At 38.1% G+C, this 20,420-nt stretch overlaps 1 long non-coding RNA gene across 1 annotated transcript; it reads right to left on the reverse strand.

Annotated features, from left to right (window-relative positions):
- Window positions 1–1,844: 1,844 nt before the first annotated feature.
- On the reverse strand, window positions 1,845–19,270 carry LOC115934677 (uncharacterized). Its single transcript, XR_004070449.3, has 3 exons — window positions 19,170–19,270; window positions 2,766–2,866; window positions 1,845–2,319 (listed from the first exon to the last, which is right to left on the reverse strand). It is a non-coding gene; the product is annotated as an uncharacterized lncRNA (long non-coding RNA).
- Between the last annotated feature and the right edge of the window lie 1,150 nt (window positions 19,271–20,420).

The following is a 20,420-nucleotide window of genomic DNA, read 5'->3' on the forward strand; positions in this document are numbered from 1 at the left end:
AGGGAGGGCTGGAATTTGATCATCCATTCTTATTGACTGATAGCATATGATGCTGCTAACCATATCAACACATGAATTGATAATATCTATTTCATATTGCCACAACTTAAGCTATATCTTGTTGAAACTCCTGAAAACTACAGACATTCTTTAAAAAAAAAAAAAAAAGGCTCCTATTACCCTCAGGGACTCTGGGAAATCAGCCCAATAGGATGATTTGCCAGGTCCTATAAATATTTACCAAGATGGCATTAGATAAAAGAAAGTTACAAAATAATTTGCATTGGAAGTTGTTACTTCAGCTGCATAAGCCTAAGACTCTATCACCCTAAAATAAAGTAGCCTTTTTCTTTTTAAAGACAGACTACAAAAAACTTAACTCACTTTATAATAGTTTTCCTAATATTCTCAAGGTATCAAAACCCTCCAAATATATTTTTAGGGTGTAAAATAAAATTGAAAAGAGGTACTATTCTTGGAGGCTATATGTGGGGTCTTCCCTGTCTTCTGTCATGTGCTTTCTTGTATTATTGTTAGGCAAGCAAATTACACCATTATATTACTTTTTGAATATAAGTTTTCTGCAAAAATATTTGTAAGCCTGTCATTGCATAATAATGATGACAATGGGGAGGAATAATATAATGATACACATGATTTTTTCCCAATATAGATGGTGAGTCTTCTAGCATTTACTTTAATATCTCTCATTTATTGAATGACAGTTGTACTTCAAGTTGTATAAGACACTTTATTTACATATATAATCTTATTAAGTCCTCCCAACAATCCTAAAACTGTGTTAATATCTATTTTTTTTACAAATGAGGAAACTGAGATGCACAGAAAGATAAGTGGCAGATCTGACTTCTGTCTTCCAAGAGTATGTTCCTTCCACTTCCTTGCCTCTTTCAGGGATGTATTACTAGTCATCTTAATTTTTATAGTTCGTCAACTGCGCTTCAGCGTCTCATTTTGAAATATCTGGAGTGAAAGGTATGAGCTCTCTATTTTGCAAGGCAGAATCCCATCTTTTGTATTAGTAAGGGGTAGATCTTTAAGGAGGGGATGGACACCACTTCCCAGCTCCCCTGGACTTCTTGGCACCATTCTTCCCTCCAGTACATTTGCTCTGAGCTCCTTTCCTCCTTTACCTTCCAGTTACTACAGAGCCATACAAATCACCTATGACTATACCTGATCATCTTTTCTTTCCTTTTCAGTCTTATTAAGCAAATAGGTAGTTTTCATACGAGCAAATCTGGAAAAATTTAACAATAATCGCAGAGACTGGCTGTAGTCTGCCACAGCCCTGGGTAATCAGCACATTTAACAATCACTCTCATGAGATATTACTGAAAGGAAACCCGAGCTTTGTCTCCCACTCTCCCTTTAAAATTTACTTCCTCTGAATGAAATCCTCCATGTTCCGTGACTTCTGCTCACTCTTCTGAAATAGTCCTAGGGCACTTTACGTCACAAAACAGTCTCCATCCAATAATGAGAATGCCCCCTCCAATGTAACATACAAAACTCTTTCTTTGATTGTTAATTTTTTTTTCCATCTCCTAGCAAGGCCAGGATTTAGGGGAGAGTGGTGGCTTTCTCTCTTTCTCTCTCTCTCTCCCCGCCCCTTTCTTTCAGTGTCTCCTCTCAAACCTGCTAAGCACAACCCTCAGGCCCCTGGGGTTGGAGGGCAGAAAGGAAAGGAGTACAGAAAGTTCTTTCTTCACTGGTGTCGTTCTAAAAAGTTTTGCACGATCAGGCATGGAAGATATTTAAAACTGGTTCCCCCACAGGGACTACTGTGGGTTCTTTGGCAGTTCCCTTGATAGGTTCCTCCTACTGCAACTCTGTTTGAGAAACCAGTTCTCTAACAGTTGAACAGTTTGCATTTTGATCTGCCTCACTAACTCCTTTTAATAGTTATCCTATCTCAGAGCCTCAGTCAAGATTTCCCATTTAACATTTGCCACTATGTTCATCCTGTATATTATGGATCGCCGTTTGTTTGGTGGCTATGAGTGCAGACAATATTCCTTTTCAGCCAGTAAAACTATAAATGGAAAACATTAGCTGGCCTTTGTTACAGTACTGAAAACTTTTCTCATAATTAGTTTTCATTCAAAATTTAATCAACTTCAACTTGAAAATGAGGTATACTACCTCTTCTACAGGTAGTAATTCTTTTTTCAATTTGTTGTACATTTTGATGGTTTTCAATAAATAGGCATTCTCAGCTCTGGTCATCCCATGCCTAAAATTGAAATCAATATTCCCCCCCAGCTGATGAAAATTTTCATCACGATTTACGTTTTTCTGTGTAAAAATGAAAAAGAGAACGTGAATTAACATTCCTAATTCCCAGAAGGTATGCATTCTAACTGAAGATTACCCTGTACCATTTTTAGTCGATATCATTCATGTTGTTGATGGACACAATACAGATTCACTGGAGTCATGCGTTTTTAAATAACAGTAGCATGTTAATTGTTAAACATCCTAGTCCTTTTTTCTGTCTCTCATTCCACCCTCAGGATCATATCAGACATTCTTATGGCAACTACACCGGCATGGCAAAGACTAGAGTGAGGGAGTAAGGTATCCAGGACACAAAATTTAAGGAGGCACTCACTCCCATGGTCATACAAGCTAAGTACCCCTTCAACTTTGCACCCTTGGTGCCTCACTCATCTTACGTTAGTCCTATGCCTGTGCATCAGACCTGCATTGCTTCGCATTCATCCAATAATATTCTTGAGTACCTTCTGTGGACCAAACACTGTTCTTGGTGCTGGATGTCCAGAAGAGGAGCAATCAGTTACAAATTCCTGCTCTCAGTATTGGATAACAATTAAGTGTTGTGCTATGGAGAAAGAGAAAGCAAAGAAGGAGAAAAAGGATGTGCCAGGGTGGGGTCGGGGTTGTCAACCAAAACAGTGTTCAGGGAAATCCTCACTGAGAAGTCAACATTTGGGCAAAGAACTGAAGGAGGTGAAATGTTTTTGAAAACTTGACGAAGTGTTCACAAAATGTTAATGAATTTGCTACCAGTAATTTATAATAAATAAATTTCATGTAACTATCTGACTTCTCTTGACAAATCCAAAGACCTGGCAAGACAGAGCCACATTTCTGTATGACAACAACTAGATGGAGCTGAGGGAGGCCCTCTACTTTAAACCAAGCCAGAGCCTTTATATTGGGCAAGGGTTCTCCAGTTCCCAAAGTCTCCCTCTCCCTGCCTCACTCAATTTCATCAGTTGTTTATTCCCTGTAGACTTTTGAGCTTGCACACTCTGGCTAGAATCCTTCAGAGAAGAGAGACCTCAAATGCTGCCACTCTCCCTTCAAGCAGCCACTCATGGTCATGGTGCTATTGCAAAGAGATGGTCTCCTTACCACACCACAGTGAAGTCGCTCTACTACAAGGCAAGAAAGGCCTTGATTCCAGACTCCAGAGATGAGTGATCTTTATTTAGCTGCTTGAAGCTGAGGGTAGACAGATACTATTGAGCTGTTTTCTTGCACAGTGATTGAGATTACCCGAACATTGTAAAAACCCTGCTATCCTAGTCCACACATGTTCTATCTTTCAACCAGAGCAGCAAAAGAAAAATATCAATTCTGAGATGCTCAAGGCATAATTTTCTGTCTCAGCAAAATTTCAAGACAACAAGCTGTCACGGGCATTGGAACCCCACCGACCTGCTGGCACATACGGAGGACAGGAATTTTCCACTTGAATGAACTGCCCGTACTGTTACTGAAACTCCCCTGAGGAAGAGATCTGTGGTGGCAGGGAGTGCTGGCAAAGAGACTGCTGTGAAGTGTAGACAGAAGCACCATTCCCTACAAGGCTGAGAGAGTCAAAGGCAGGTTGCCATAGCTACTATTGTTTAGCCTTTCCATGGCATATTTTTTTTCTGCAACTATTTGCCTAAATTATAGCAATATTTTAAACTGAAGCCAAGTAGGTGAGAATGAGTTAAGATTTCTCAACTTCAACTTATGTAAAAAATCTCAACTGTGAAATTGCATCAAACCAGTTTTGTTGTAAAATGAAAATAGGTGGGAGCACTGTGACTTCCAAGAAGACATGGGGTGAGTGTGTGTTTGACAAACAGTGTGAGATTCTGATATTTCAATCAACTCCCTACATTTGCACTGGATTAAAAAAATTTCTCAAACCCCGTCTACTCTACGGAGTACTTTATGTCTCAGCTTTATTGCACAATCAGTTGTAAGAAAAATAAAGGGAAAAAGAAGTATGTTTTCAAGCTTAACTCCAAGTGAGTAATGGAAAATTGAACTTTCATGTTAGTAAAAATGAAAACCATGGTTTAAAAGTTACAATAATTTTAAAAGTGACTTTTCAAATAGCAATTAGGTCATTCATTTGACTTAATACTAAATTTACATCAATTGAAGGGAATTTTATTTTACGGTAATCCTAAGAAAATTTTGAAACAAGAGACATTTCTCTTTGGTGTACAAGATTTCTCTTTTCTGTACTTTTCCTTCACCTCTAGCAGGTTCTCCTATATACTGCCAAAAAACAGTTTCCAGTAATTATGCTCTTACCCACACATATTTAAATATGGGTTGATGGGTAGACATAGGAACGTTATGTTCTTTAAAAAGCTCTGGTTAAAAGATTGTTGCTGCTTTTAAGAACACAAAGAAAAAACTGCGAAGGGAAGAATGGCTGTATCACCTTCACAAATTCTTATGATGTTTCTCCTTTTAAGCAAAGTTTTCAAAGGATGCCAATCATTCGTTAATGAAAGCTCTTTGTGGTTTTCTTTTGCAAATCAAACATTAAGCAGCAGCATCTGGCCTGCAGATTGTTCTAAAATTTTTGTACCTTTTTGTCACACCCATGGCAACAGTAGAGATGCTTTGCAATTCTGTATTCTTGTGATATCCTGAATACACAGAAGCTCTAATTATGTAGTAGACCTGACCTTACAAAAGGAAAAACTAAATAAATTGTATTTTTATTTTCCATAAAACAACTCTTCAGAGTTCTTTTTACCTTGCACCCCTTTCATTCTTTTTTGTTTACCTGTAAAACAAGTTTGCAAATGACTATTTGCCCATACACATAGCTTGAATGCTAAATTAATATTATTTGCAGGAAAACTTCATTTTCATATGGACTTCCATGCTAAGGGAGCCACAGGTGAGAGAGAGATTATCTAAAAATATGACTTAAGATTCAATAAAGCCATTTCACATGAACATTTTTTAAAGGCTTGAAGAAATTATTTTGGGTAAAGTCTCTTTCCAGTGCCCCAGAAACTATGACCACAGGCAATGGATTATGCTGCATTTGCTGAGGCTGACCCCGTTCACCTGCTTTCCTTCCATGAATTATTATTGAGGTATAGCAATGGTTTTGGGTGGTCCAAAAATAGGACACTAGGCCAGCCCCCGTCCTCAAGGTTATGCAGTAAGAAAACAACCATCTTTCCTCCACTTTCTGTGACCATCCTCCTCTGCCTCAGAATTCCTCTGACTTCATTTTCATTCCCTGCATCCTCCTTCCTTCTGGCAGAGGCAGAAGCTTCTCTTTTCCTGGTCTGAATAATCCTTATCCCCACATCCCCCTCCTGCCTTGACTCCTAATTCCATCCACTTCCTTTCTTCATCAACTTTCTTTTCTCCTTTTGAATGTCTTTCTCTCCTCCTGTCCCTTTCTTTCTGACTAAAAGCCTATGCGCATCATCCCTATTCTGAAAAACCCTTCTTTACAATGTATTGTCACCTCAAGTTACTACTCCAGCAACTTTCTTTCCCTACCAATCACCCTGTTAACAGAAAATCCTTAGCCAAATTAAATTAACAGAGTTTAATTAGACAAAGAACAATTCATGAATCAGGAAGCCTCTTGAACCAGAATAGGCTCAGAGAGATCCCAGCATAGCCACATGGTAGAAAAAGATTTATGGACAGAAAATGGAAAGTGACTTATGGAAAGTGACTTACAGAAAAGAGAAGTGAGGTACAGAAATAGCCAGATTGGTTACAGCTCAGCATTTGCCTTATCTGAACATAGTTTAAACAGTTGGCCCCCTTTTATTGGCCAAAACTGGGTGATTGGCACAAAAGTAGGTTATAGCCTATTTACATCTCCGTTTAAGTTATAGTTCACTATGTACAGAGAAACCTTTAGGCTGAACTTAAAATATGTGAGGAGGTAGTTTTAGACTAAACCTGATTTAAAAATTTTCCCCTTTTGGTCATCGTCTCTCAATTTTGGGAGATTGACCAAAACTTTAGTCATTGATGTCGCTAACACCATTGTAAATGTGAGTATTTGGTCTCGAAATCCCCTAGGAAATAGCAGAACAGTGGGATTTGTAAGGTGGGAACAAGAACTTCAGGTTATATTTTTGTAAGGGTTAGAGTAGAGGGTACTCTCTTATGCTGAAATGTCCTGTTTACAGGAGAAAAACAAGACCTGGTCTCCTCTGGAATCTATTTCTTTAAAGCCTTAGTTTGATTATATCACATTTAGCTTGAGTGTCTATTTTGGTTTGGTGTGATCTGTTGGGGCCTATTGCATGAGCTCAATCCAAAACAATGGCCTCCCATAATTTTCTTTAAAAAATTCTTCCCTTCTGGTCAAGTTCTCATTTAGTTGAGAGTATGACCAAAACTTAGGGCCTTAGTGCCACTCTTACTGTCATTTTGGGTTTTCAGTGTCAGCATATCATTCATAGGTTCCAGTGCCCTCATGGTCACACATTTCTTTCAGCTCGTCATTCCAGTTGAAAAGAGACCATTTGACATTCTAGAGATGGCTGCGTGCAAACATTTAAGGCTTTTAAGAGAATACAACACACCAGGGAGACTACTATGACTATCAGGAGAATAATACCAAGGGTTTAGAGTATGCTCTTTAGCTGGGATACCCATTAACCAAAGCAACTAAAATTAAACAGATCAAAGAATGAGCTGGGTAAACAGTCTATTTACTTTAACCAAGCGGTCTGTTCATTAATCCCGTACGACTGAATCCCCATAGTACACAATTTATTTCTCCATGGGCAACAAGACATGCCAGCAACTGCACGGCTACTTCTCCGTTTAGCCAGTAAGTAATCTAGAGCAATTTTAATATTTAGCATAACTTTCACAAGAGAATTTAAAGTCTGTTGTGTAACCACAGCCTTTACTATAGAATCGCGCTATCATGAGAGATTAATTTTTAATCATTACCTAATTTACTCTAAATCATGAAAAAGAAGACCTAAAAATGACGCTCATCCAGAAGAATGAAGACGTCCTGGCAATTTTCTCTCTCTCTCTGTTTTTTTTTTTTTTTCTTGACAGGGTCTTGCTCTGTCACCCAGGCTGGAGTGCAGTGGCACAATCTCGGCTCATTGCCACCTCTGTCTCCCAGGCTCAAGCAATCCTCCCAGCTCAGCCTCCTGAGTAGCTGGGACTACAGGTGCATGCCACCGTGCCCGGCTAATTTTTGGTTAGAGACTGGATTTCACCATGTTGCCCAGGCTAGTCTAAAACTCCTGAGCTCAAGCAATCTGCTCACTTCAGCCTCCCAAAGTGCTGGGATTACAGGTGTGAGACACCACACCTGGCCTGACAATGTTCTCTTTAACCCATGATGTAGTTTAAGAGGAGTGGACCAAAGTTTCATTTCTGACTGATTATTAGGCAACAAATATGCCATTAAAATTTCTTACCTACATTGATCTTTCATCTTGCATCTATCGCAACATGAGCTTGTCCGTGTATAAGGCTGGCTGCAAAATCTTTCATAAATAGGAGTATACCCCATGAATACACACAACAGACCCCCTTTTCATTTCCATTGTTCACAGAGGCATAAGCACACATTGAAAGATATGAGTCTCATGATAGCAGAGAACTCTCAATCTGTGATTTTGGAAGAAAGCTGTCCACATCACAGATGCCAATGCTTCTGGGAAGAAACTTCTCTGATTAGCTTTACTTTAAGGTTTCTAATGGGTGTACAGTTCCAAGAGTGTGGAGGGCCCTTCTGAGTTGTGAGATTATGAACCTTATGGTATCTCTATTTTTAGTTTCTTGAGGAACCTCCAAATTGTTCTCCATAGAAGTTGAACTAATTTACATTCCCACCAGCAGTATACGAGGGTTCCCTTTTCTCCACACCCTCGTCAGCATTTGTTATTGTCTGTCTTTGGATATAAGCCATTTTAACTGGGGTGAGATATCTCATTATAGTTTTGATTTGCATTTCTCTGGTGATCAATGATGTTGAGTAACTTTTCATATAACTGTTTACAATTTGTATGTCTTCTTTTGAGAAATGTCTATTCAAATATTTTGCCCATTTTTTTGATCAGATTATTGGATTTTTTAGCTATAGATTTGTTTGAACTGCTGGTATATTCTGCTTATTAATCTCTTGTCAGATTGGTAGTTTGCAAATATTTTCTCCCATTCTGTGTATTTTCTCTTCACTTTGTTTATTGTATCATTTGCCGTGCAAAAGCTTTTTAACTTGATGTGATCCCATTTGTCCATTTTTGCTTTGGTTGTCTGTGCTTGTGGGGTATTGTTCAACAAATCTTTGCCCAGACCAATGTCCTGGAACATATCCCCAGTGTTTTCTTGCAGTAGTTTCATAGTTTGAAGTCCTAGATTTAAGTCTTTAATCCATTTTTATTTGATTTGATTTTAGTATATGACAAGAGATAGGGTCTAGTTTAATTCTTCTTCATATGGATATCCAGTTTTCCAGCACCATTTATTGAAGAGACTGTCTTTTCCCCAGTATATGTTCTTGGCACCTTTCTCAAAAATGAGTTCACTGTAGGTGTGTGGATTTGTTTCTGGGTCCTCTATTCTCTTCCTTTGAGCTATGTGTCTGTTTTTATACCAGTACCATGCTGTTTTGGTTACTATATCTCTGTAGTATAATTTGAAGCGAGGTAATGTGATTCTTCTAGTTTTGTTCTTTTTGCTAAGAATAGCTTTAGTTATTCCAGGTCCACAAAAGTAGTTTCATATAAATTTTAGGATTGTTCTTTCTATTTCTGTAAAGAATGTCATTGGCATTTTGATAGAGATTGCACTGAATCTATAGATTGCTTTGGGTAGCATGGACATTGTAACAATATTGATTCTTCCAATCCATGATAATGAAATATCTTTCCATTTTTTGGTGTTCCCTTCAATTTCTTTCATGAGTGTTTTATTGTTTTCATTATAGAGATCCTTCACTTCTTTGGTTAACTTAATTCCTAGATATTTGCTTTTATCTGTGGCTATTGTTGATGGAATTACTTTTTAGTTTTTATTTTTTACATTGTTCACTCTTGGCATACAGAAATGCTCTGATTTTTGTGTGTTGATTTTGTATCCTGCAACTTTACTGAATTTGTTTATCAGTTCTAGTAGCTTTCTTGTGAAATCCTTAGGTTTAGTTTTTTTAAATACAAGATTATATCATCTGCAAAAAAGGACAATTTGGCTTCTTCCTTTTCAATTCACATGGCCTTTTTTCAATCTTCTCTGATTACTCTAACTAGGGCTTCCAGTACTATGATGAATAACAGTGGTGACAGTGGGCATCTGTGTTATGTTCCCAATCATAGAGGAAAGGCTTTCAGTTTTTCCCCATACAGTATGATACTATTTAATATCTGTGGGTCTGTCATATATGGCTTTTATTATGTTCCTTCTATCCCCATTTTTTGAGGGTTTTATTATGAAGGAGTGTTGAATTTTATCAAATGCTTTTTCAGCATCAATTGAAAAGATCAATTGATCATTTTTATCCTTCATTCTGTTGATATGATGTATTATGTGGATTTATTTTTTTATGTTGAATCATCCTTGCATGCCTAGGATAAATCCTACTTGGTCATGATGAATGATCTTTCTAATGTATTCTTGGATTTGGTTTAGTAGTATTCTGTTGAGGATTTTTGGCGTCAATATTCATCAAAGCTATTAGTCTGTAGTTTTTTGTTTTATTTTGTTTCAATGTGTTTTTGGTTTTGGTATCAGGGTAATACTGGTCTCATAGAATGAGTTTGGAAGTATTACCTCTCCTTTATTTTTTGGAATAGTTTGCGTAGGATTGGTAACAGTTCTTATTTAAATGTTTGGTAGAATTCAGCAGTGAAGTCATTGGGTTGTGAGCTTCAATTTGCAGGGAGACTTTTTATTATGGCTTCAATCTCATTTCTTGTTATTGGTATGTTCAGGTTTTGGATTTCTTCCTGTTTTAATCTTAGTATGTTGTATGTATCTAGGAATTTGTCCATTTCTTTTAGATTTTCCAATTTATTGGCATATAGTTGCTCATAGTAGCCACTAGTAATCCTTTGACTTGCTGCAGTATCACTTGTAATGTCTCCTTTTTCATTCCTGATTTTATTTAATTGGATCATCTCTCTCTCTCTCTTTTTTTGTCTGGTGAAAGGTTTGTCAATTTTGTTTAACTTTTCAAATAACAAACTTTTGTTTCATTGATGTTTTGTATTGTTTTCTTCATTTCAATTTCCTTTATTTCTGCTCTGATCTTCATTATTTCTTTTCTTCCAGTAACTTGGGATTTAGTTTGCTCTTGCTTTTCTAGTTCTTTAAGATGTTTATTTTAGATTGTTTATTTGACATTATGGCACTTATAGCTATAAAATTCCCTCAGAATTGCTTTTGCTGTATCCCATAGGTTTTGGTATGTGTGTTTCCATTGCTTGTTTCAAGAAATTTTTCAATTTCCTTCTTGATTCTTTCATTGACCCACCGGCCATTCAGGAGCACATTGTTACATTTCTATGTATTTGTATAGGTTCCAAAATTCCTCTTGTTATTGATTTCTAATTTTGCTCCATTGTGGTCAGAGAAAATGCCTGATATTATTTCAATTTTTTTGAGTGTTTTATTTTGTGACCTAATATATGGTCTATCCTTGAGAATTATCCATGTGCTGAGGAAAAGAATGTGTATTCTGCAGCCATTGGAGGAATGTTCTGTCAATATCTATTAGATCCATTTGGTCTATAGTGCAGATTAACTCTGATGTTTCTTTGCTGATTTTCTCTCTGGAAGATCTGTCCAGTGCTGAATGAGGGGTGTTGAAGTCCTCAGCTGTTATTGTATTGGAGCCTATCTCTCTCTGTAGCTCTAATAATATTTGCTTTATATATCTGTGTGCTCCTGTGTTAGGCACATACATATATTTAAAATTGCTATATCCTCTTGCTGAATTGGCCCCTTTATTATTATACAGTGAACTTCTTTGTTTCTTTTAATAGTTTTCTGTCTTCAAATCTATTTTGTCTCACATAAGTGTAGTGACACCTGCTCCTTTTTGATTCACACTGGCATAGATTTTTTCCATCCTTTTATATTCAGTCTATGTGTGTCTTTACAGATGAAGTGTGTTTCTCGTAGGCAACAGATCACTGGGTCTTGTTTTTTTCATCCACTCAATGAGTCTATGTATTTTGATTGGAGAGTTTAGTCTTTTTACATTCAATGTTATAATTGATAAGGACTTACTCCTGCCATTTTGTTATCTGTTTTCTGGTTGTTTTGTGGTCTTCTCTTCCTTCTTTCTTTCCTTCCTATATTCTTCTAGTGAAGGTAATTTTCTCTGGTGATATGATTTAGTTTCTTGCTTTTTATTTTTTGTGTACCCATTGTATGTTTTTGTTTGTTTGAGGTTATCATGAGGTCTGCAAATACTATCTTATAACTCATCATTTTAACCTGATAAAAACTTAACACTATTTGCATAAATAAACAAGCAAAAAGAAAACTAATAAAAACTCTAACCTTAACTTCATCCCCTGACTTTTTAACTTTTTGTTTTTTTCTATTTATTTATAAATTTTTGTTCAGACTATGTCTTTAAAAGTTGTGGTAGTTATTATTTTTATTGGTTCGTTGTTCAGTCTTTCTACTTAGGATAAGAGTAGTTTACACACCACAGTTACACTGTTACAATACTCTGTGTTTTTCTATGTACTTACCAGTAAGTTTTGTATCTTCAGGTGATTATTTACTGCTCATTAATGTCCTTTTCTTTCTGATTGAAGTACTTCCTTTAGCATTTCTTGTAGGACAGGTCTGGTATTGATGAAATCCCTCAGCTTTCGCTTATCTGGGAAAGTCTTTATTTCTCCTTCATGTTTGAAGAATATTTTCACCAGTTATACTATTCTAGGGTAAAAGTTTTTTTTTTTCCTTCAACACTTTAAATATGTAATGCCACCTCTCTCCTGGCCTGTAAGGTTTCCACTGGAAAGTCTGTTGCCAGATGTATTGGAGCTCCATTGTATGTTATTTGTTTCTTTACTCTTGCTGCCTTTAGGATCCTTTCCTTGTCCTTGACCATTGGGAGTTGGATTATTAAATGCCTTGAATTTATCTTCCTTGGGTGAAAACTTCTTGGTGTTCTACAACCTTCTTGTATTTGGATATTGATATCTTTTTCTGTGTTTGAAAAGTTCTTGTTATTATCCCTTTGCATTAAACTTTCTATCCCGATCTCTTTCTCTACCACTTCTTTAAGACCAATAACTCTTAAATTTGCCCTTTTAAGATTATTTTCTATAATATATTCTGTAGGCATGCTTCATTGTTTTTTATTCTTTTTTGTATTGTCTCCTCTGACTGTCTATTTTCAAATAACCTGTCTTCAAGCTCACTAATTCTTTCTCCTGTTTGATTATTTCTGCTATTAAAGGTCTCTAATGCATTCTTAAATATGCCAATTGCATTTTTCAGCTTCAGAATTTCTGCTTGATTCTTTTTAATTATTTAAATCTCTTTGTTAAATTTATCTGATAGAATTCTGAATTTATTCTCTGTCTTATTTTTAATTTCTCTGAGTTTCCTCTAAACAGCTATTTAGAATTCCTGTCTGAAAGGTCACATGTCTCTCTTTCTCCAGGATTGGTCCCTGATGAGTTATGCAGTTCCTTTGGTGTGGTCATGTTTTCTTTGGTAGTGTTGATGCTAGTAGATGTTCTTTAGTGTCTGGGCATTGAAGTTTATTGGAGTCTTCACCGTCTTGGTTTATTTGTAGAAGTTCTTCTTGGGAAGGCTTTCTAGATATTTGAAAGGACTTGGGTGTTGTGATCTAGGCTCTATCTGCTTTAGGGAGTACTGCAAATCCAGTAACACTGTGGTTCTTGCAGACTTGTGGAGGTACCACCTTGATGGTCTTGGACAAGATCTGGGAGAATTCTCTGGATTACCAGGCAGAGACTCTTGTTCTCGTCCCTTACTTTCTCCCAAACATACAGGGCTTCTCTCTGTTCTGAGCTATCTAAAGCTTGGGGTGGAATCACACAAGGACCCCTGTGGCCACCATCACTATGACTGCACTGGCTCAGAACTGAAGGCAGCACAGTGCTGGATCTACCGTAACCACTCCCTGGCTACTCTCTATGTCCACTGATGGCCCCCAGGCTCTACAATTAACAGATGTCAAGGCCAGCCAGGCCTGTGTCCTTCCCTTCAGGGCAGTAAACTATCCCAGGCCCCAGGTGGGTCCAGAGGTGCCATCCAGGAGTTAGGGACTACAGTCAAAAACCTTAGAAATCTACCTGGTGTTCTATTATATTGTGGCTGTTCTGGTGCTCAAACCACACAGTGCAGTTCTTCCCACTCTTCCGTGTTTTTTCCAAAAGCAGGAGACTCACCCCATAGCTACCACCACCCCAGGCCTTGAGGAGTACTGTAAGACTACTATTGATGTTCCCTTAAGGTCCAAGTTCTCTTAAGTCAATTTGTCATGAATGCTGCCTGGCCTGGGACTCACCTTTCGGGGAAGTGGGCTCCCCTCTGACCCTGGGCAGGTTCTGAAATGGTAAGACTCAAGTCGAGCTCTACCCCTCTGTGGCCATGCTGTGGTACCTAAGGTATCAGACAAAGACCCCTTTACTTTTCCCTCTGCTTTTTTCAAGCAGAGGGAGTTTCCTCCCATAGCCACCACAGCTGGTATTGTGCTGAGTCTCATATGAAGCTAGCAAGTCTCAGAGGCTCACCCAAGGAACTCTATGTAGTACCTGGGTATCGCTGCTGGTTATTCAGAGCCCAAGAGTTCTTCAATTAGCAGGTGATTAATGCTGCAGGACTGGGTCCTTTCCTTCAAGGCAGTGGGTTCCCTTCTGGCTCAGGGTGTGTCTAGAAATGTCATCTGGGAACTAGGGCCTGGAACAAGGACCTGACAACTCTGATTGGTACTCTATCCTGCTGTGGCTGGGCTGATATTTAAGATGCAAGACAAGGTCCTCCCCACTCTTCCCTCTCCTATCCTTAAGCATAAGGAAGGAGTCTTTTTTGGAGCCATGAGCTGTGCAGCCTGGGGTTAGGGAATGGGTGATGCCAGCACTTCCTTGCCTGTCCCAGCTGATGTCTCAGTATGCCATGTGCCCTCCCCAGTACATGATCTCTTAGCCTACTTCAACACTAGGACTCACTTAAGAATATCAGTCCTTATGGCCTAGACTGTCTTTCAAGTTTTCTGATATACACAGAGTGCTGTAGCCCTTGGTGGAGAGGTTTGCAGGCACTGGGATTAACGATTCCCCTCTGGCTGGGGCTGGTTTAAATGTTCCCTCCATGGGTGGGCTCCAGCTGAGTTTGGTTTCATTTTCCTTTCTGTTCAAACACAGCACTGAGTTCAATGCCTCACAATTGCTGTGTTCTCCCTCCCTAGCTGGAGATGGTCTCCACACCACACCGCTGCTGCCAGAGGGAGCATGGAGGGATGGTGTCAGCAATTTGGGACTGTTTTTTCTATCTCTTTAGTGCCTCTTTCAGCAATATGAAGTTAAAACCAGGTACTGTGAGTGCTCATCTGATTTTTGGTTCTTATGAAGATGTTTTTTTTTCTGTGTAGATAGTTGTTAACTTGGTGTCTTTGCACGGGGCTGCAATCTGTGGAGCTTTCTATTTCGCCACCTTGCTCCACCTTGCTCCAACTCTAGTTTTCTTTGATTGAAGCATTTCCTTCTCTTATTTTCCTGAAGCTTACCATCCAGGAAAAGACTCTCAAGATTCAGTGTATTCTCTTTGGCTTTGTCTCTGTCATTTCCCTCAAGAGTTATCCATTTTGTGGCTTCACTGTGCATTGTTTAGGTGTGTTTTTACAAAGGGATTATTTCCCCAATTTGCATTCCAACCTCCAGTAGCCATTGGTCATATCTACATAGATAAGCCATTTAGACCTGAAACTTCATCAGTTTTAAACCAAACTCAAGACCTAACTAATTTATATGCCTCATTTTATTTATATGAATGGTGTCATCATTTCTAGCTACACAAGCTCACAGTCTCCAAGTTATCCTTGTTTTCTCCTCTCCCTTAACACCTGAGCACTAAACCGTAATCCAAAGGCAGTTCTCAGGATCCAGCAGTGAGTGAGAGGAGAGTACTGCAAGATATTTTTGGTTACAATTTAGTGACATTTTTATGTCCTGATGATATTCTAGATACACCACAGCCAAGCTACTAGGTTAAGTTTATGCCTGTTCTTCATATCCCCTTTCTTCTCATTTAATTTTCTTTTGCATCCATATCTCCAGTTTTCTTTGAATTCCTTTCCTAGCTCTTTCTTTCTTTGTTTTATCTTCTCTTTTATTGGTAATCAATCATATTTTTTAAAAGTATTATATTCCCTTTGTCTCTCCCCATCAGCATTAATTTATTGAACAATACCTATTCAATCCTATCTATCTCACATCGTACTTCATTGGTACTCATTTTCATCATCTTTCTTAATCTTAAAACAATTCCAAAGGAACAAAGACCATTGTATGGCAGACAGGCCCGATAGCAGTAACTTCAGCACATCCTGAAAATGACCCTATGGTCTAAGAAGAATTTGCTCAGTTTCCCAATCAAAGGAATCTAGGAGTGGCCAATCCAGATTTACTCCTTATCTATGAAGGACATCTGAGCCCCTGGCTCATCCCTTGCAATGCAGGCCACACAGGGGATCAAAGCCGTTTGTTTTGGTTAGATTGCGGTAGCTAGGGGGAGGGTGCTAAGTGAAAATGCTATATAAACTGTCTGCTTTTTACAAACGGTAGCGGTTTGCCTGACCAGCCTGCCACCAAAGGACCATACCTGTATGTAAATCCCCCCAGTAAACCCTATGTCTTGTTCACTGTCTCTTCTTCATCTTCTCAGACATAGTGTCATCCCTACTGGAGTCAATAGGGGTCCAATACAACAACCATTTCCGTGTTATTCATTATTTTATCTTGTATCCCATGGTGCCAAGCACTTAGTAGGTGTTCAGTAAGTGTTTGTTAAAGGAAAAAAGGATGGGAGGGAGGGGAGAAGGGAAGGGGAGAATTTGCTCCCCACTTTGCAGATAGGCAACTAAGACAACACTCACAAAGCCAATTAGTGATGGAGTCAGATTTCTACTCCCCATCTGGTTAAAGTCCAAACCTGTAATAAGGACATTGCTCTTCTGTGTCCCCCACTCTATACTAGGTGCTAAAGGAGAAGACACATATGTAAAAGACAAAGGTTCTGCCCTCCAGGACTATATAATTTAGTAAGGTAGTTAACTACACAAATAACTATAATATAAGTTAGGATATAATTACGGGTCCACAATCTCCAAAATGATTTGTTCAGTATCTAGCTTCTGGGTAAATAATTTTAATGTGTAACAGAATAAAATAAGTTAGTAAACAGTCTCCATATAGAAGGTTCTCCTTTCCCCGGGAGCCTTGTGGTTGCCCTTAAGAACAAGAATCTTAAAATTTAAACAAAGAGGACACTCTCTAACACAAGTCAGATCCAGAGGCTCAGGTTAATGAAGATGCCTGTATAGTTCTGAGACTGACAACAGATTCAAAGTCCTGAGAAACAATTCTTCACTGCTGGCTCATAAAAGCCAAAATAGTGTCATTAAAATGTGATGTAGCTTATTATCTTTCATAAGTTGGCTCAAAAGAGGAAACTTCTTTATGGCTTGGAAAAGATAGAAAGTGAATTCATTTTTAAAACACTAGAGTAGACAAATAATGTAGTCTCTCGTGCATACCACACCATCTAATTCTCAATACAGTTCCTCCTTTAAGGAAAAATAAATACGAGTATTTATACAGTTCCAGGAAGTATCTTTCTATTACAAGGATGGTGGCTCATGGAACCAAAATGAAAATATGAGTCACTTGCAAGGGACCTGGTTGAAAAGCTACAGGTTGAGACTTGTTTGTTGATAGGAGTATTTGTGACACCTATCATTTGGACGAAGTGTTTACTCTGAGGAATGAGACCTTGTAATAAGATGAGATTTATATTTCTCCCAGAGTATTAGTAAGGAGATAAGTAAAGATCTCTCTAAGTTCCTTGGAGCACTCCTATTTTATCTTTTCCTCCTTTGGCTGTTGTTTTTCCTTCTGTTAATTTTCAGCAATCTTTTTTTAAAGTGGCCATTTTTTTCAATAATTGCAACTTGGAGGGTTAGATCTGTCCAGAGGTTTATTGGGTATATTTTGGCAGTCCAGACTGGGTGAATAATTATTTCAGCTGCAGATTCATAATCTTCTTAGCTTTATTTTTTGGTCTAGTCTCTTTCCCTTTTTCATTTTTAATTAAAGTACAAGACAACTTTTCAGCAAGATTAATCAAATTGTGAGTGTGAGAAGTAGCCCAGCTAGGGCAATGTCTCTTTACTATTAGAGCTAATTTTTTGTGTAGCCCATTTATAAACTTGGAGTTCAGGAGAGTCTCATTTTGATGATTAGCAGAACTCACCTCAGATAAACCTGAATATTGTCTAAAAGTCTTTTCAAATCTTTCGAAATATAACACCACTGACTCACCTAGATGTTGTTGACATCGCTGTATTTTATTCCAATCAACTCCCTTTTAGAAGACTAAAGAAATGGTTGCAAGTAGAGCCTTTCAGTGTCACGGGCATTCCTGCAGTCTTCTTTTGAACATTTACGGAAATCCTCTAGGGGTTTTGCCAACGGGCTTTATCTATCCAAGCCTCATTTTTAGCCTTGTTTTTGAAGCTAACATGTAAACTAGTTGATATAAATCAGAAATACCAGGGTCATAAGCTCAAATACTTAAATTCCATAGCAGGGCAAGGTAATTTAGACAGTAAAGGATAAAGACAAAAAGGACCCGAGGGAGGAGAAGGGAAAGCTTCTGAGGGAGGAGAAGCTTCAGTAACCTTTTTAAATTCAGAAATTGTTTTAGACAACTTTTGTTTTTTTTTTTTCCTGCAAAGAAATAACTTTATCAGAACCTCTTTTGGATGCATTCAAATACCATTGAAAATGACATTCCCAATTACTCTGTTTTATTCTAGTCAGCTTTTTTAAATTTGAACTTGCAAGTAAATTAGTTGAAGTTTTTCAAAGGTATCCCATTTCAGCCATTGAAGTTTTGGTTCTTCACAAGTTATAAGGGACCATTTTTAAAAATAATGACAAGGTGTGGTGCCATAAGTATTGTACATGAATCTAGCTGGAGTCTCTAAAGGTGGATTTTTCCTCAAGGAAGACTTGGTTTTAGATGGCTGATTGTCCATCATTTGCACTTTTCTCTTAAGGACTAAAAGCTAAAAGGGAAAGGTGTTTTGGACTGAGCATACTGCTTAAGGGACTAGCTCCCCAAGGTGTCACCCTTGGGTTGGTTCTTCCCTTTTATGTGTCTCAATGAAAAACAGGAATTCAGTGTGCTTAAGGCACTGGGAGATCAGTCCCTTATATGTGCCCACAAGTTTAAGCAAATTTCCCTCTATTTTCTTCTTTGGGAATTCCCTGTGGGACCATTTCTTGTCTCGATTGATAAGCTCTGAAACTTGCACAAGTGCTTGGTTGCCTAAGGTGCCTTTGGCTGGGAGGAACAGTGTCCCTTTTCTTCAGGACTTACCACATCCTAATAAAGGTCTTTTGTTAATTATTGGTCACTCAAAAGAAGAATTCTAATTTGCCAAATTGAACCAAACTTCAAAACCTCACCAATTTAAATCACAATTTTGCTTAATGCATAGACATTTACTTTCTCCTATTAAGAGAAACCAGATTTTGAACTAGAGAAAAGGTTGCAAACTTTAGCAAGTAAGACGAACAAAATCTTAACCTTAAAGATGATTAAAACCACAAACTTGCAAACAACAGAATCTCTAGAGAGATAAAAAATGAAACTACTACCTTAAAGCTTTAAAGTTAAGCTTCAATTCCAGCTCCATCCGGTATGGAATCAGGTTGCTTGAATACAGTCTGCATTTCACCTAAGCCAGGGAGATTTGAAACCAGAGAGGAGCCTTACCAGGGGCTCCCACAAACTCCAGCAAAAGTCAGTTGGATGGAAACAGTTCATGCTGGTACCAGCATGCTGGTCTGTAAAGAAAGCAGAAAGAGTCAATGTAGGAAGCTCACTATGGGTCTCATCTGGGTCACCAATATGTCAATCTGAAATAACGGAAAGGATAAGAATCTAGTTTAAATGAGTTTATTCAAGTGCAAAACTGAGGATGGCCATTTGGAAAATACAGACTCCAGAGAAATGGGGTCAGTGCTCAGAAACTGAAAAGGCAAGGTTTTACTTATATCAGCAGAAAACAAGGAAATTTAACAGGATTATATTTCCATACAAGGCTGGTTTATGAGTTACAGCAATTTGATTTGTTATAGCTTGTTCCCCTCCCCACCCCCACCATGGTATTTAACATTCCATCTTAGACAATGTGATAATCATGACGTCTTTGCGTAAGAGAAGAAAGAGGGAAATTAATCTATAATGAAGATCAATAGTTAAGAGTAAATGAGTCATTTCTGGAACCCTTTAGTCTTTAAAAACATTTTACAAAATAATATAGGTAAAGGAAAAGGCTAATGTATAACCAGAGAAACAGAGGTTACAGCTGCCTAGGTTATATACGTCTGTTACATGACTCAAATCCCATAATCACATTCCATTAAGGCCTAAAATGTTTAAAATTCCAACAGCTTTTATTTTATTTTTCTAACTTTTATTTTAGGTTCAGGAGTACATGTGCAGGTTTGTTATACAGGTAAACTGCATGTCACGGGGGTTTGGTGCACAGATAATTTCATTACCCATGTGATAAGCATAGTACCCAATAGGTATTTTTTTCTGATCCTCTCCCTCCTCCCACCCTCCACTCTCAAGTAGGCCTTCGATGTCTGTGGTTTCCCTCCTGGTATCCATGTGTTCTTGTTGTGTAGCTCCCACTTATAAGTGAGAACATGCAGTATTTGATTTTCTGTTCCTGTGTTAGTTTGCTTAGGATAATCGCCTCCAGCTCCATCCATATTGCTGCAAAGTACATGATCTCATTCTTTTTATGCCTACATAGTATTCCATAGGGTGTGTGTGTGTCTGTGTGTGTGTGTGTGTGTATATACACACACCACATTTTCTTTACCCAGTCTATCATT

Source organism: Gorilla gorilla, chromosome 4, assembly GCF_029281585.2.
Source record: "Gorilla gorilla gorilla isolate KB3781 chromosome 4, NHGRI_mGorGor1-v2.1_pri, whole genome shotgun sequence".
Taxonomy (NCBI): Eukaryota; Metazoa; Chordata; class Mammalia; order Primates; family Hominidae; genus Gorilla; species Gorilla gorilla.